The sequence below is a fragment of the Balearica regulorum genome, chromosome 8 (assembly GCF_011004875.1).
Source record: "Balearica regulorum gibbericeps isolate bBalReg1 chromosome 8, bBalReg1.pri, whole genome shotgun sequence".
NCBI classification, from domain to species: Eukaryota; Metazoa; Chordata; class Aves; order Gruiformes; family Gruidae; genus Balearica; species Balearica regulorum.
In genome coordinates this window covers 18,623,452-18,636,654 of record NC_046191.1, presented here as the reverse complement: position 1 = coordinate 18,636,654, position 13,203 = coordinate 18,623,452, and positions in this window count along the sequence as shown.

Sequence of the window (13,203 nt, the reverse complement as noted above, 5' to 3'; positions counted from 1 at the left end):
TATATTTAAATGTTTTAGATAAATGTAAGTTACTCTATATGAAATGTTTAATTTCAATTACTGTGAAATTTACGTATTTTGTAAATTCTTTTCCCTGTTTTAACCCTTTCCTTCCTCAGATATTTTATTAAGTCGTTTCTTATAAGAAGTATTAGATTTGGTCATTGGGATGGACAGGTTGAAAACTTTTATGTAAAATAGATAATTGTATATTTTTGAGAGAAACATGCTGCATTACCAATGTTTTTTATCAAAAATCTACTCTAATTTTAAAATAATTTACAGATTTATATTTACCGTTGGATAAACCAAAAATATATAAAGACCAAATATTCGATTTGTTGACTTGTATTTGAAATACAGTTTTAATTAATTAACTGAACCTGGTGTACTCAGCTATTTAATTAAGACATTTTAATCAATCTGAACTAATTGTCTATTGGAGGTTACCAAAACTACATATAATTACTTAGCAGATGGAACAGCCATTTTTGTTCTAATACAGAGAGAGAGAAAGAGAGAGGGAACCAAACCTGGGCATTTCCAGTTAATAGCTTTATTACTAAAACGATAGTACTTTCTGGCAGGCATTAGGCTGCCTGCAGTTCAGAGTGCTGATACACCTATCAGCTCTACTTTTATAGCAGCTGTTTGTCTCTACTGCAAGTTTCTGTGCGTGGTGTGGCAAGCTCCTGGCCGCGTAACCACAGAGTCGCGGTTCCTGCCTCTGCCAGACCTGGTTTCGCCACGCTGGACTTCCCGTGGAAGATACCCATGGGATGTGGAAGGCAGCGGGTCCTCCTGTCCCCGCAGAAGGCTTTAAAGCAGGGCTTTGGAGGGACAAACTCGGGGTGCATTTCGGCGTGATGGAATTGACTGCAAAGGAACTTCTTATATAAGAATGGGAGGATTGGGCTTAAAAGGGGCACCTTCTGTCTGTAAAAGCTATTAGTAACGTACTTAAACTCCAAAGTAGACTGCTCTTTGTGTTATGCGTCATCTAATCACTAACTCTAACCTTTTACATTTGGTTTTGGACATTGCTATATTTGTGTTTCAAGAAGTCAGATCTTTCTGTGTTAGGCTTTTGTTGTAGCATTTTCCACATAGAAATGGATTTTGCAAAATGTCTGTAGATGTTCATGATTGTAACTTTCCCCCCTGCCCTTTTCTAACCATTTATCTCCTGTATGTACTGTTCTTTCTGTTACATATATCTACCTCATGCTTCACAAGAAGACTGTACTGTTGGTTGTGCTGACAGCCCTTCATGTGGGGTGACTGTTCTGCCCTGTTGTTGTTTGTCATTCATGGGGACGTTCACAGCGTTATCGGATCTTCGCTGCCAAGTACCTACCAGTTCCAAACACAAGATTCTCACCTTTGAATAAATAAGTACATTTCTTTAAGATCCAAATGCCAGATGCTTTTTTTTGAATCAAAGAATGGGAGAAATTTACTTGCTAATACCTGTGGCCAGTCTGAACACCCCATTTGTATTTCATATTACGTTCAGTATTTCAGAGACTTGTGGAAATGCATAGTTGTACAGTTTTGATAACCACAGTGTCATGTCATCTTAGTCTCTTGTGCATAATAAAGTATATATCAATTTATTAATAATCAATGTGTGATTCATTTATTTGAAGCTGTACAGAGCTAACAGCAGTAGATCCAGTTCTGTTTTACTGCCGTGTCCTCGTGTCCGGTAAACTTAAGTGGGAATTATGTGTGTTAAGGCAGGATTTAATTTTGTGTGACCACCTCCATTTTCTGCTTTCTGTGTTCTTTTAGCCATTGGCTTTGGTTGGCTTCTCAGTACCATGGCTTCTTGCAGAAACCAGTAGATGTATTTAGTTAACTGCTGCTGTTCTTCACTCTAATCTGAAGTCCAAATTTCTGATCCTGCGAGCATGTAGTAGTTGCATGTCCAGACGCAGCTTCAGCCCCATCCTGCACAAAGCCTGGCTTGAGCACAGTCAAGCCTAACGGTCTCCTGCTAGTCCTGTGGCTGGAGCAGCAAAGCTCCCTTGGGCTGTTGTACCCTTGACTGCAAGTACACTGGAGGCACGTGAGCAAGGCTGAGATGTGTTTACATTACTGAAGGCTCTTCCTGTGCTAGAGCAGATAGCTTGGCCATCAAGCAGGTATCAGCAGGGCAAGGATTTGGGTGTTTACTATCCTGCTTATTGCTTTGTTTCCTGTATTTCATGTGCAAAATATTCTTTATGGGCACTCTGTGGGAGCCAGCCTCAGCGGTATTTCCCTGGGTTATTCAAAGGTTGTGGTTAACTCACAAAAGAGAGTTCCCTAAGAAAGGGATCCAGAATGTTTAATGATCACTTTTAAATATCAAGATTCCTTCAGTACAGAAAAGGCTATTAATTAGAAGCAGTCGTAAGCTTACATGTTGCCTGTGACTTACAGCTCACAGAGGTGCAATATAGATTTACTGCTTCACAACAACCATATTTCAGTTTCTCCATTAAGACAATTTTTTTCCCTTTGGAAATGAGCTCTGTGAGCTGACTCTCAGCATAAAGATACCAGAGCAGTTCTTCACTGTCACCTTTAAGATTTGTATTTTGACTGAAACGTGTTGTGAAAGCATGATCAGTCTCTCATGAGGAATTAATTTTAAAATGCAATTATTAGCCAACAAGTTGTGATATATTTGTATGAGTATTTTTAGACATTAAGAAGTAATAGTCTGACTATATTACAGAATAAGCATCAATGCTATGCATGTTTGTTTCTGCCAGGCATTCATGAGTGAAGCAAACATTTTGGAGAATCAAGAAGTACCAAGTGCCAGTTTCAGGCAAAACAGAGTCCAGAGCTCTTCTATTTTAAACAGAATTAAATTTATCACAATGTTCCTTTCTAGACAATATAAAAGGAAAAGGAGCCAATATTTGATACGTTTTCACAGCTGTCACTTTGTAATTGTAAAGCAGATATTTATGAGGCTGGAAGTCTGCAGCTTGGTTTCTGTACTGTATTCCCAGATCTCCGGCCCTTGAGCTGGCCTTGTGAACCTGTGTGCGTTTACACTGTTTGAATTCTTTGCATAAGAAAGATCAAATTACATCACTTCACCTACCCAAAGAAGGTTACGGCTTAAATAACATTTTTATAGTGTCTCATTTGCTAGAAGCCTTCAGGGACTCCTGGCAGCACGTGCAGATGATGTGCAGCGAGGTGGCTCCAGCCTGCTGTGCAGCCAGCCTTGCCTGCCTGGCATTCGTCCTGCGCCGTGCTCTGCTCTGCCGTCTTCAGGGAAAGTACAAAGAAGAGCTGGTCTGCAGACAGTCGAGCAAGAAAAACAGCACAAAAGCTGTTACTCTTGCACTTTTTTAAAATGACAAATCTTTTTCCATCCAATTATTTTGGCATGTATATCTGAAGAACTGGTTAAAAAATATTTGGGTGGAGTCTCATTCTGCTGTTACTGCTGCTTGTAAACTGCCAGCTCTAGTAAAGAACATACTGTACTGACAAAAAACTAAATCAGTATGTTAAAAATCAGAATATTAGTGTTAAGCAGAGAAAGCTGGTGGTATTTAAAGGCACTTTAAGTGGCTCAGCAAACTCACTCTGTTTTGTCAGCCATGTAACTTTTTTATGGTATGCCTGCTAAAATCAAAGTGCAATCTCTCCGAGTGACTGTGGTGGTCCCAGTTCTCAAAGCATTTGCTTTGTAAATGGGGTGAAAGGATCAAAAAGTTCTCAGTCTGTCCTTTAGTGCAAGCAGGCATATCCCATGGGGCCTAAGAGCTTGGGATGCAGGGAAAGCCTTTGCTCTATGTACTATTTTTATTAGTCCATGATCCTAAAAGTGATTAGTAACATTAGCTGTTAAGAATGGAGAATAAACAGGAAGATTTAAGAAGATCATACACGCAGGGCATTTGCAGCAGGAGTATTTAGGTTTTCACAAAAATTTTGAGTGCCAAAACATGTCATAGAAAATTTAAATCACTGAAAGGAAACTATAAAATAGCGTGAAGGAAGCAGTTAGAAAGTGTCTGGAAATGGGAGGCTGCAAACTCATGCCACGCTTCGGCCTGAGAGGAGCCGGGGCTGGCAGGCTTCCAGGGCTGCGGCCGTGACCTGCACCAGCACACAGCGTTCGGGGTGGGACGTTACCTGTCACCAGGAGCTCACGCTTACCAAGTGTCAGCCGTCAGCAAACTGAGCAGGCTTATTATTGACAAGACTTGTGATGTTAACTTTGTGGTACGACTATCCTTGTGATACACCCTTTATCCACAGAGTTTTTCAGACAAATAAGCTTTTTGTGTAAGCTAAGCAGCTAATCTGCCTGGATTTTGCTTCAGGAAGAAGGGCTGTGAAATCCAAAAGGTTCTGGTGAGGGGCCACTAAACCAGATGACAAACCGCCGTGCTGATGCTTTGTGAGGAGGAGAACAGGTAAAGTGCTAGTCCTGCCATCTGAGGAACTCCTTCACTGCTAAAAACCATGCTCAGGAGTTCAAAAATCTCTGTCACGAACGGAGCAAACTCCTGCCTTTTCCCGCCCAGGTCACGCAGGAGCAGGGGGGCAGGTGGGCAGAGGGGCAGCCCCACTGTGGGTCCGGGTGAGGCCTGCGGCTTCTCAGGCAGGCTCAAAATGGCAGCGCGAGGCTCGGCACCATCCCAAGAGGGTTTTGCCAGCATGGGGGGTGCCGGGGGACAGCAGGGGGGTGCACAGCAGCATTCGGCAATGGTTTCTTGGAGGAAGCGGGTGTTCAGGAGTAGATTTGAAAGAGAACAGCCAGGACAGTCTGTGTATGCCTAGTGGGAGAATGTAAGGTAAAAGAGCTGTTGTGAACCTTTTCTGACAAAATATTGCTGTTGCTAGAAGATGCACATGGGTTTTGAAGGGGAGGGAGAGTGGCTCACATTTTTAGCCCAGTAGTCAGGTTGCCATCTAACTGAACCGCCATGTGGGGAGCAATGAGGGCCCCTGGGATGACAAACAGCTCCGTGCAGCATCTCTGCGTGCGGGGGGCACCTGCGCGGTTGGGGCTCTGGTCACAAAACAGACCTGCCCTCACTCTTTTAAGGTGAAAGAGACCCAAAGGTGGGATTTGGATCCCAGTCCTCAGACACAGCATTTCAAACCCTCTCTTAGAGCCACAAAACATGCTTGTCAGGCCGCTCCGGTGCACAGGGCAGCACGGAAAAAGCAGACTACTGCAAGTGCAAGATGATGAAGGGTGCCAAAGATGGAGTAGATGGTCAGCAGAGAGAGACAGGAGCAGGTACAGGATGACAAACACTTATATAAAGAAGAAGGTGAGGCTGTATTTTTATTTTACATAGACTAAGCTGGCAGTGCTCTCAATCTGATGATGTGGGGAGGCAATGTTGGTAATTAAGGATGGAAAAAGGAAGGAATCCACGATGAGGTTATTGTCAAGTTGTTGACAGAGAAAGTTGGATCAATGCTGTGATTACGAGTGTTGTAGCATGAGAAGCAGAGCGTGCTGGTTTTGTCTGGGGAGGGTTGAGGGATGATTACACTGTGTACCATGCTGACACACTTTATACCATTACAAAGCCAAAGTACACCCATATTTTTACTGGCAGTGTTTAGTCAATTTTTCTGTGACTTCCCTCAAATGTGTGTCCCTGAAGTGAGTCATATTTTACTAGATGTTTGACAAGGTTTTGTCATAAACCAGAGGCTTTTGCCAGGCTGGCTGCCTGGCCCTTCTGTCCCCGTAGGCCATGGAACCCATGGGATGATCTGCTCTGCGGACAAGGAGCAATTTCTCCTGCTTGGGCTGTGCCCGTCACCTGCATCATGGGATACCCTACCGAGCAGGCCATAGTTATATGGGGAACTTCAGAAATCTGGCTCTGGCAAGGCGTTGTGTATGGTTAGTTTTGTTTTCTGGTTTAATGGTAGGAGTAGGGTTATGCTCAGCTAATTCCAGAAGAATTGTCTGTTTCTTGCTTTTGTAAACTTTCATTTATGGCATTGCTCTCTCATTCAAAGGTAAAAACCAAAAAGCTTAAATAAAAAATTACATCATAAGCTAAGAATACAAGATGTTGAAAGTCAGACTTCATACTTCTAGAGTGCATACTTCTTAGTCAATATCTGGTTAAACAACTGTGAACCAAGAACAATTTTGCTATTCCCTTTTTTAGAAACTGTAAGAAATCTTAATCTCTGTATTTATTTGTAATGACAAATTTATGAGTAATGACAAATAGTATGGTTACGTGGACCCCAGTTACATTTTTATAGCTTTCCTTGGCTTTTATTGGGGAAAGACAAAAATTGTTATACCAAAAAGCTAGGTAGCCATGCATTTATGTTTTTAAATATAAATGCACATGTATATACAAACACACATCATTCCATCTAGTAGTGGGAGAACTCAAGAAAGGAATGTGCCAATGTGTATGTTAGAGGACAAATGCACGTGGACATGAATAGTGCAGAAAGCATCTAGAGTATGCAAGCCAGTGCTCCTGCGAACAAGCGTTTTACATCTGGAAGATATGACTCAATTGTGCCATTTTTCAAAATCTTAAAGGTCTGGATTCTCTCTGCTTAGTTCAGGCAGTTAGGGGAGCCATTGGCCTGTGCTTCCTATATGGTTGCTGGAGGCTAGCTCAGCACGCCTTGCCTGTCTCCTGTATGGGCACTGGGGAGATTCTAGAACAACTCTGTTCCTAACTGAGCACCTGCAGTTGGCCGGGATTAATCTGCGCACCCATCTTCTCCTGACAGTGTTGCTCAGGCTGGGGAGCAGTTGTTACAAAAATCTTGTAGTTGAATGGGAATGAACGCCTAAATTCTCAGAGCTTATGTGTGCTGGTGGTGCCAGTGTAGAAATATGATAATGTAAGTTTATTTTGACACAATCAATGAAGGTTACGTGGAAGGAGGCTAGAGGAGATCACGGTTGCTGCCGCGCAGGTATGCAGCTTCTGTCTCTAGGTGGGATAACTCAAGTGTTGCCTCCTGCTTGCAAACTAAGAAGATTTTTCACAGCATTGAAAGAAACCAATGTGTGTAAAACTGGAAGCCCTTGCCAGCATCCAGGCTCAGTGCCACGTTTGAAAAAAAAAAAAAAAAAAGTTTGTTGTTATTCAGAGCCCATATTTCATTTTTAGAGCAAATTAAGGGCCAGATTCTCAGCTGGTATAAACCTGCTCCTTTGACTTCAGTCAAATTCTGCCTGTTTACACCAGCAAAGCATCTCTCAAGTGTATAAGCTGTTCTTTACCACTGAATAACAGAAATATAATCTGGCAAGCAGCCAGTTTGAACAGCTGCCAGTGTACTTCAGATCCAAAGATGATTCCTTGAACCCCAGCTCTTCCCTCCTTCTTTAGACTTTTATTGAAAACAGGACCTATTCCCTAGTCTCTCAAGTTGTACTTCTTGCAACTTTAGTTCAGCACACTACCCACTTTCTCCAAACATCTGAATTTCGCTCCACAGCTGTAAAGCCTTTTTCCTCAACTCTAATCAGCATTAAAAGCTCTTATTTCCAACTAAAGTTCTGACAACTGTGGTGCTGGTCCTTCTGATTGCATTTAAGTCAGGAAGGCTCACATTTCAGATCAGCCAGTGCAAAATGCCATACTCATTTTTATAAAATGTATGTGTTCTGAGCAGAGCGTGCAAGGTAGCAATGCACTAGAGCTATTCTGGCTTCCATGAATTGTGTAGGCTTTACTATAAAACCCCTCAAAGAAGGTTGAAGCAGGTGTTCTGGGCAGCACGCATGCAAACATATGAATAATGTGTTAATTAGTCACAGAAATACTCTACAGGCTTTATCTGACACCACACATCCCTTGGCGGTTCTGTACCTGATCACAGCACACAGAGGATAACACGTGAGATCTCTTCACCCACAGTGGCTGTGGGCTTGCCCAGACAAGTACACCATGATATATTTGACACGTTGGCTTTCTGGGGCAACATCATTTACGAATGGAGAGAAGTGCTGCTGACGTGCAGAGCACTGGGCTGGGTTTCCAGGTGCTGTAACTTCTAAACTTGTGAAGCCAAACGGCTTCCAGGCTGCCGATGGGCTCGCTCCTGGCAAGGGCGACAGCTATCAGTGGGCCACTGCTGCTCTTGTGTCTCTTTTCTAAGCAATGCTTGGTCAGGCTTCCAAGGAAAACACCAGCATTAGTCACAATGTGAATCAGCTGTAACTATCCCACCCATTATAAGTCCTATTCACATTGCCTGTTTCCAGATGTTTTTAACTGGCAACTATTTCAAAGCATGTTCATGCTGTGGCTGGGACTGGGCTAGTTAGCACTTCATATGATGAAGCCCACTTGCCAGTGAGGCTTCAAAACTGTTTCGTTGATCCAAGTTTTCAGGAGGGTTTCTTTCTCTTTCTCCCTTGAGCTCATGGCCATTCCTGCATCGAGTGCTGTCCATTCTCACTTCTGAGCATACTTTTTGGACAAAGCAAGCACATCTCTAGCTTGGCACTTTTGCCTTTGTCTTCTGGAAATGAGTTTGTAAATTAGGTGACCTCACTGGAGACAAAGAAGTAGCAAGCGGCGTTTGAGCTCTTCAGTATTAAAGAAATATTTCCAGAAAACAGTCTACAAATAATATATAGCCTGCAACTTGCATTTGGGGCTCATCAAGTGCCTTGGAATAGCAACCAAAATAGTAAAATCACACACTGCTCTTAGACAAGGGGGGGGCGGGGGGGGAAGCTATATGGGCTAACTATGTCAGTTGTGTTGAACACTTTGGGGAAGATTTTAAATTTGTGGAAAGAAATTACAGTCCAGTTTTGTAAATACTGACACCTGAAGCTGTTGCACAGTCCTAAAATAATTTTTTAAGGAATTAGAGTAGCTCTTTTATTAGTCATCAAATTTAAGGAAACCACTCTTCAAGTGTCACGGGCTGTGCTTTCAACATACTCTGTAATTCATCATCCAGGACTAAGATATTGCAGGGATGTTCTGTGAACTTCTCACCTTTCCTAGGACTGACCGCCACAGAAGTACACACTATGTGACCCCTGACAAAAGGCTTATGCAACGTGTGATTCAAACTGAGACTTGGCCAAGTCAAGAGAAATTTTGCATTTCCCTGAAACTTTGCTTTATTTTCCTGAAGACTTCTAGTGCTAACATTAAGCCTATTTTAAACTGAATTACGTCACACAACGGTACGCCTCTGGCTGTGAACTCAGACACGTACTAGCAGCCAGCTGAGGAAATTTCACACCTTTGTTTTATTCTTCTAAAGTACTTGATAACTTCATGTGGATGTCATTGGGATAGTAAAAACATGCTCATGGAAGGGTTGCCCATTTCTTTTTTCTTGCAGAAGATTGGTTGATCAAAGCTAGCATATAAATCTTGCAAAAACATCAGTTTTTACTCCCCATAACACAGTAGTAAGAACCTTTCACTGGTGATGCTAATTAAGAAAAACATTTCTCCGTGGTAGTGTTTTTTCTTTGATGTTCCTATCAGGCCAATGCAAACAGGCAAATGCCAGCGAGCTGAAACCGTATTGCCTACTAGTATGTCAGTAGTATCTAATACTGCAGGTCTGTTTTCCAATCAAGGCACATGGAGGTTTGTGTATGAGTTGTGGAGTCCTAGTGGGAATTTCCCATGTAAATATCTCTCCTGCAGATCAGTTGAACAATTGGCTCTTTACTGTTGATCTCAGTTTATGTATCTTCCTCCTCTCACAGTCTGAGTTCATTCTGCAATAAAAGCAGCTTGTGCTTATTTCCTTTATTTTTAAATCCTGATAGTAACAAACAGGTCTTAGCAGCCCATTTCTTGTTAGATTTTGTTATTTCTCCATACTGCAGGTACTGCAATACAGTAGAATCACCTTTAGAATAAAAAGGTCACACATTGTAAATTAGACACAGAAAATACCTATTTAGGCCACCCTGCATGTCTGAGACATCTGGAGGTTTGATGTGGATTTATAGCACAGAATTAGTGCTGATATCTGTGACACAACTCCTGATTATTACCTGAGTGAGTCAGGTTCTGGTACCCAGACACAGGAAATTCAGAACAGATCTTGATAGGTCTAAATCCAGGGGATTGGAGATGTGTTATTATATTGATTGAGATTTATACAATTTACTTTAAGCCCTTTGGGGGCAGCTCGCATCTGCTCTGTTTCACTTAGGCATCGGTTCTGAAGAATGACGTTCCCTGGCCAAAATGCCATTCAAGAAAGATAACCTTGTACTTCCTATGGAGCCACGTAAACCACGCTGTGGGGCACAGCAACAGTGGAGAGCCCAGCTCTGCCAGTAACCCTGCCAAGGCATTTAACTTCTCTCTGCCTCACTTTTCTTTCACATGAAGCTTTCACATCTACTTTAGCACATTAAAGATGATGCACGTCTGAGAACTGACATTCTAGGGGGGAGGTCTTTGGTCTACTTTAACTACTTCTTTGGCAATCTCCAGTAAAATGTGAAAGGTTAAAACAATTTGCTGTAAGTGCTTTTTAACTTTTCCTGCTGAAAGGCACATTTTGCCAGGTGCAAAAAAAATTTAGTCCTTCACTATGTTTTTAAAGCATTACATCAAGAAAAATTCCCTAAAATTTTAAAGTATGGATTTCTTGTTCCTATTGTTGTTTTCCCCATGCTACCTGCAAAGGTAGAACAGTGAAATACTCCGTACTGTTTCCTACGGCAAATAACACCATGAATTAGAAATAAATGAGGCAATTTTATCACTAACAACAGGTGTATCCATGAAGAATTGGAACTCAAGAGCTGTTATTTTATAGGCACAATACCTTTATTGACAAAGCTGACTTTTTAAAATACTGTTCATTTGTAAATATATAAGCTACATTAAAGGACAGTATGTAGGATGTAAGAGGCTGTTCTTCCTCTTTCCTGCTCCCAGTTATTATCCGGTGTGCTTACAGCACGGTGTATCTGTCACAACATGCAGAATTTGTGGAAGAGTGAATCTGCACGAGTATTAAAAGTCAGTCTGTAAACCAAACACTCCCAGGAACGGGAGGCATCATGAAGGGATTCATGTGGTGAGGAAACATCGTTGTCCAGGGTAAACTTGAAACAGCCATGTTTTGTTGACTCTGTATTTCGAAACTAATTGCATGTTCTGAGATTACTTTAGCTCTGAGTGATGAATGCCATGCACTACATTATTTAATAAGCTTTTCACTCTTGTGTAGAAGAATGTTCTGTAGATGATGGATGTAAAAAATATTCCAGCTTAATAAAGTCGATTTATAGGTCATGAGAATTAGTCCAATAGTTATCATAGATGACTAAAGGATGTTGAAATACACTGAATCCTGCACTTCCACTGCGACTAGTTTATTTTAAAATTCTTCATGCCGAAAGGCGAATGTTGTATCACAGCCAGGTGAATCACACCGCCCAGTGAGACACTTTACAAAGTACAAAGTACCCTCCTATTTAGAGACCTGCGTGACCACAGCCGGTGCCTCTGGTGCGGCTGAGGGTCAGAACCGCCCTTCCCAGCTCCCAGGCCAAGGCTGACCACCAGGTTGGGAGCTGGGATACCTCGGTCTGATCCTAACCTCTGCTCTGTAATTTGGATAAACAGTTTTCCTGTTTTGTACTGCTGTTTTCTTTGCCCAACCTTTGTCTACAGGAAGTTGGAGCATTTGGCAGCACAATCTGCCTTTCCCTTTGTCGGGCTTTGCACTGTGGTGCTCCTGTCTTGCTAAGAACGGGGCGTACCCTGACCCTCTGGGATTCGTTGGACTCCTGCCCACCATCCCCTGCTGTTGTAACAGGCTGGAATATCCTGTGGCAACCGTCTTGCTCCTGCTCTGGGATGTCTTCATCTCTGGCCAGGCATATCCAACCCACAGAAAGGCCTCCTTCTGTAGACTCTCTTCTCCACTTTGAATTCTTCCTACTATGCACTCCACTCAGACTAGAGAGCAAACACATTCAAATGAACAAGAATATTTACTAGTGAAAAAGCCATCAGCTTTTACTGGGGGTGTGTGCTTTATCCACGATGACCTCTCTGAAATTAGGGTGAGAAATTAGAAGAAGTGGCAAGGGCCAGCTCAAACGGTTTTGGAGATTTCTTGGAAACACAGATTGCTTTTTGAGACATTTATTTTGTGTGATCTGATTAGTGTATGCTGGGTGCATTATGGAGGTGACTTACTCGTTGCTTGGGTGCAGGGGGGGGTGAAAGAGAAACAAGAAGTTGGCTGTATCCTTGATGAAAGCTTTGCGTTTTCTTTACTAAAGTCTCTGAGGGATTGCTGGTTTAACTTTTCAGATACATCCCCTCATCCTATTCTCAGCCTAAAGATGATTCTACTTGCAGAAGACAACATTTTCCCATCTGCGCAGCCAGCTTGGAATAAGGGTTACAAGGGAGATTAGTAAATAGCAAAGGAGAGGTGAAGGGCAAAAGGAAGATTAATTAAAATCAGAACTTCCAATATATTGCAATTTGTGGTTGTTTCAGGTTGTATAAATACTTTCCTACATCCAGATATTATCCTAACAGAAATCCATTTAGTCAGTTAAATTAATAGGCACAAGAGTATGTTTCATGGGTTTTTTTTTTTTTACTCCAGTTAACTCTCCCATACTGAGTACACACTAACATTCATGGTTCTACTAGAGTATCTGTTTACACAGGACATTATATCATAAATCTTGCTTTAATTTTTGACCATAACAGTAAGAACCTATAGCCCACAAAAATCCACTGGGCACAGCAACGTACACAGAGATAGGACTCTATCCAGAGGGGAGGCCACTTTACTTGATTTGAATGGTGACTTTGGTCAAAGAGGCTCACATAAAATCATTCTAATGCCCCTCCTTCCTCATCAGGTCAGCTCATTGAATTGACTTGAGGTTTTGGTGCCAAAAGCAATGCTTAAATAACTTCTCCTATGTGCCTTCTGTTGCTAGCACAACAGAGCGCAGCTGATTTCCCCAGCTCAGGGGAGGGTTTGTTAAATGAACATCAGCGGATCAACTGCCTACACCTGCCACCCCACGGTTGCGTGGGGTACGTGTCCCCGGTGGGGCTGTTGCCTGGGTCTGGTTCCTGGTACAGGACGTGGGTGAAGGCAGCTGACCACCTGTAGTGCTGCAGCCTGCTCTGAGCTTGGCAGGGTAAAGGTAAGGCAGCTTCAAAAAAATTAGTGTGCTGGATTTTTATTTTTGAA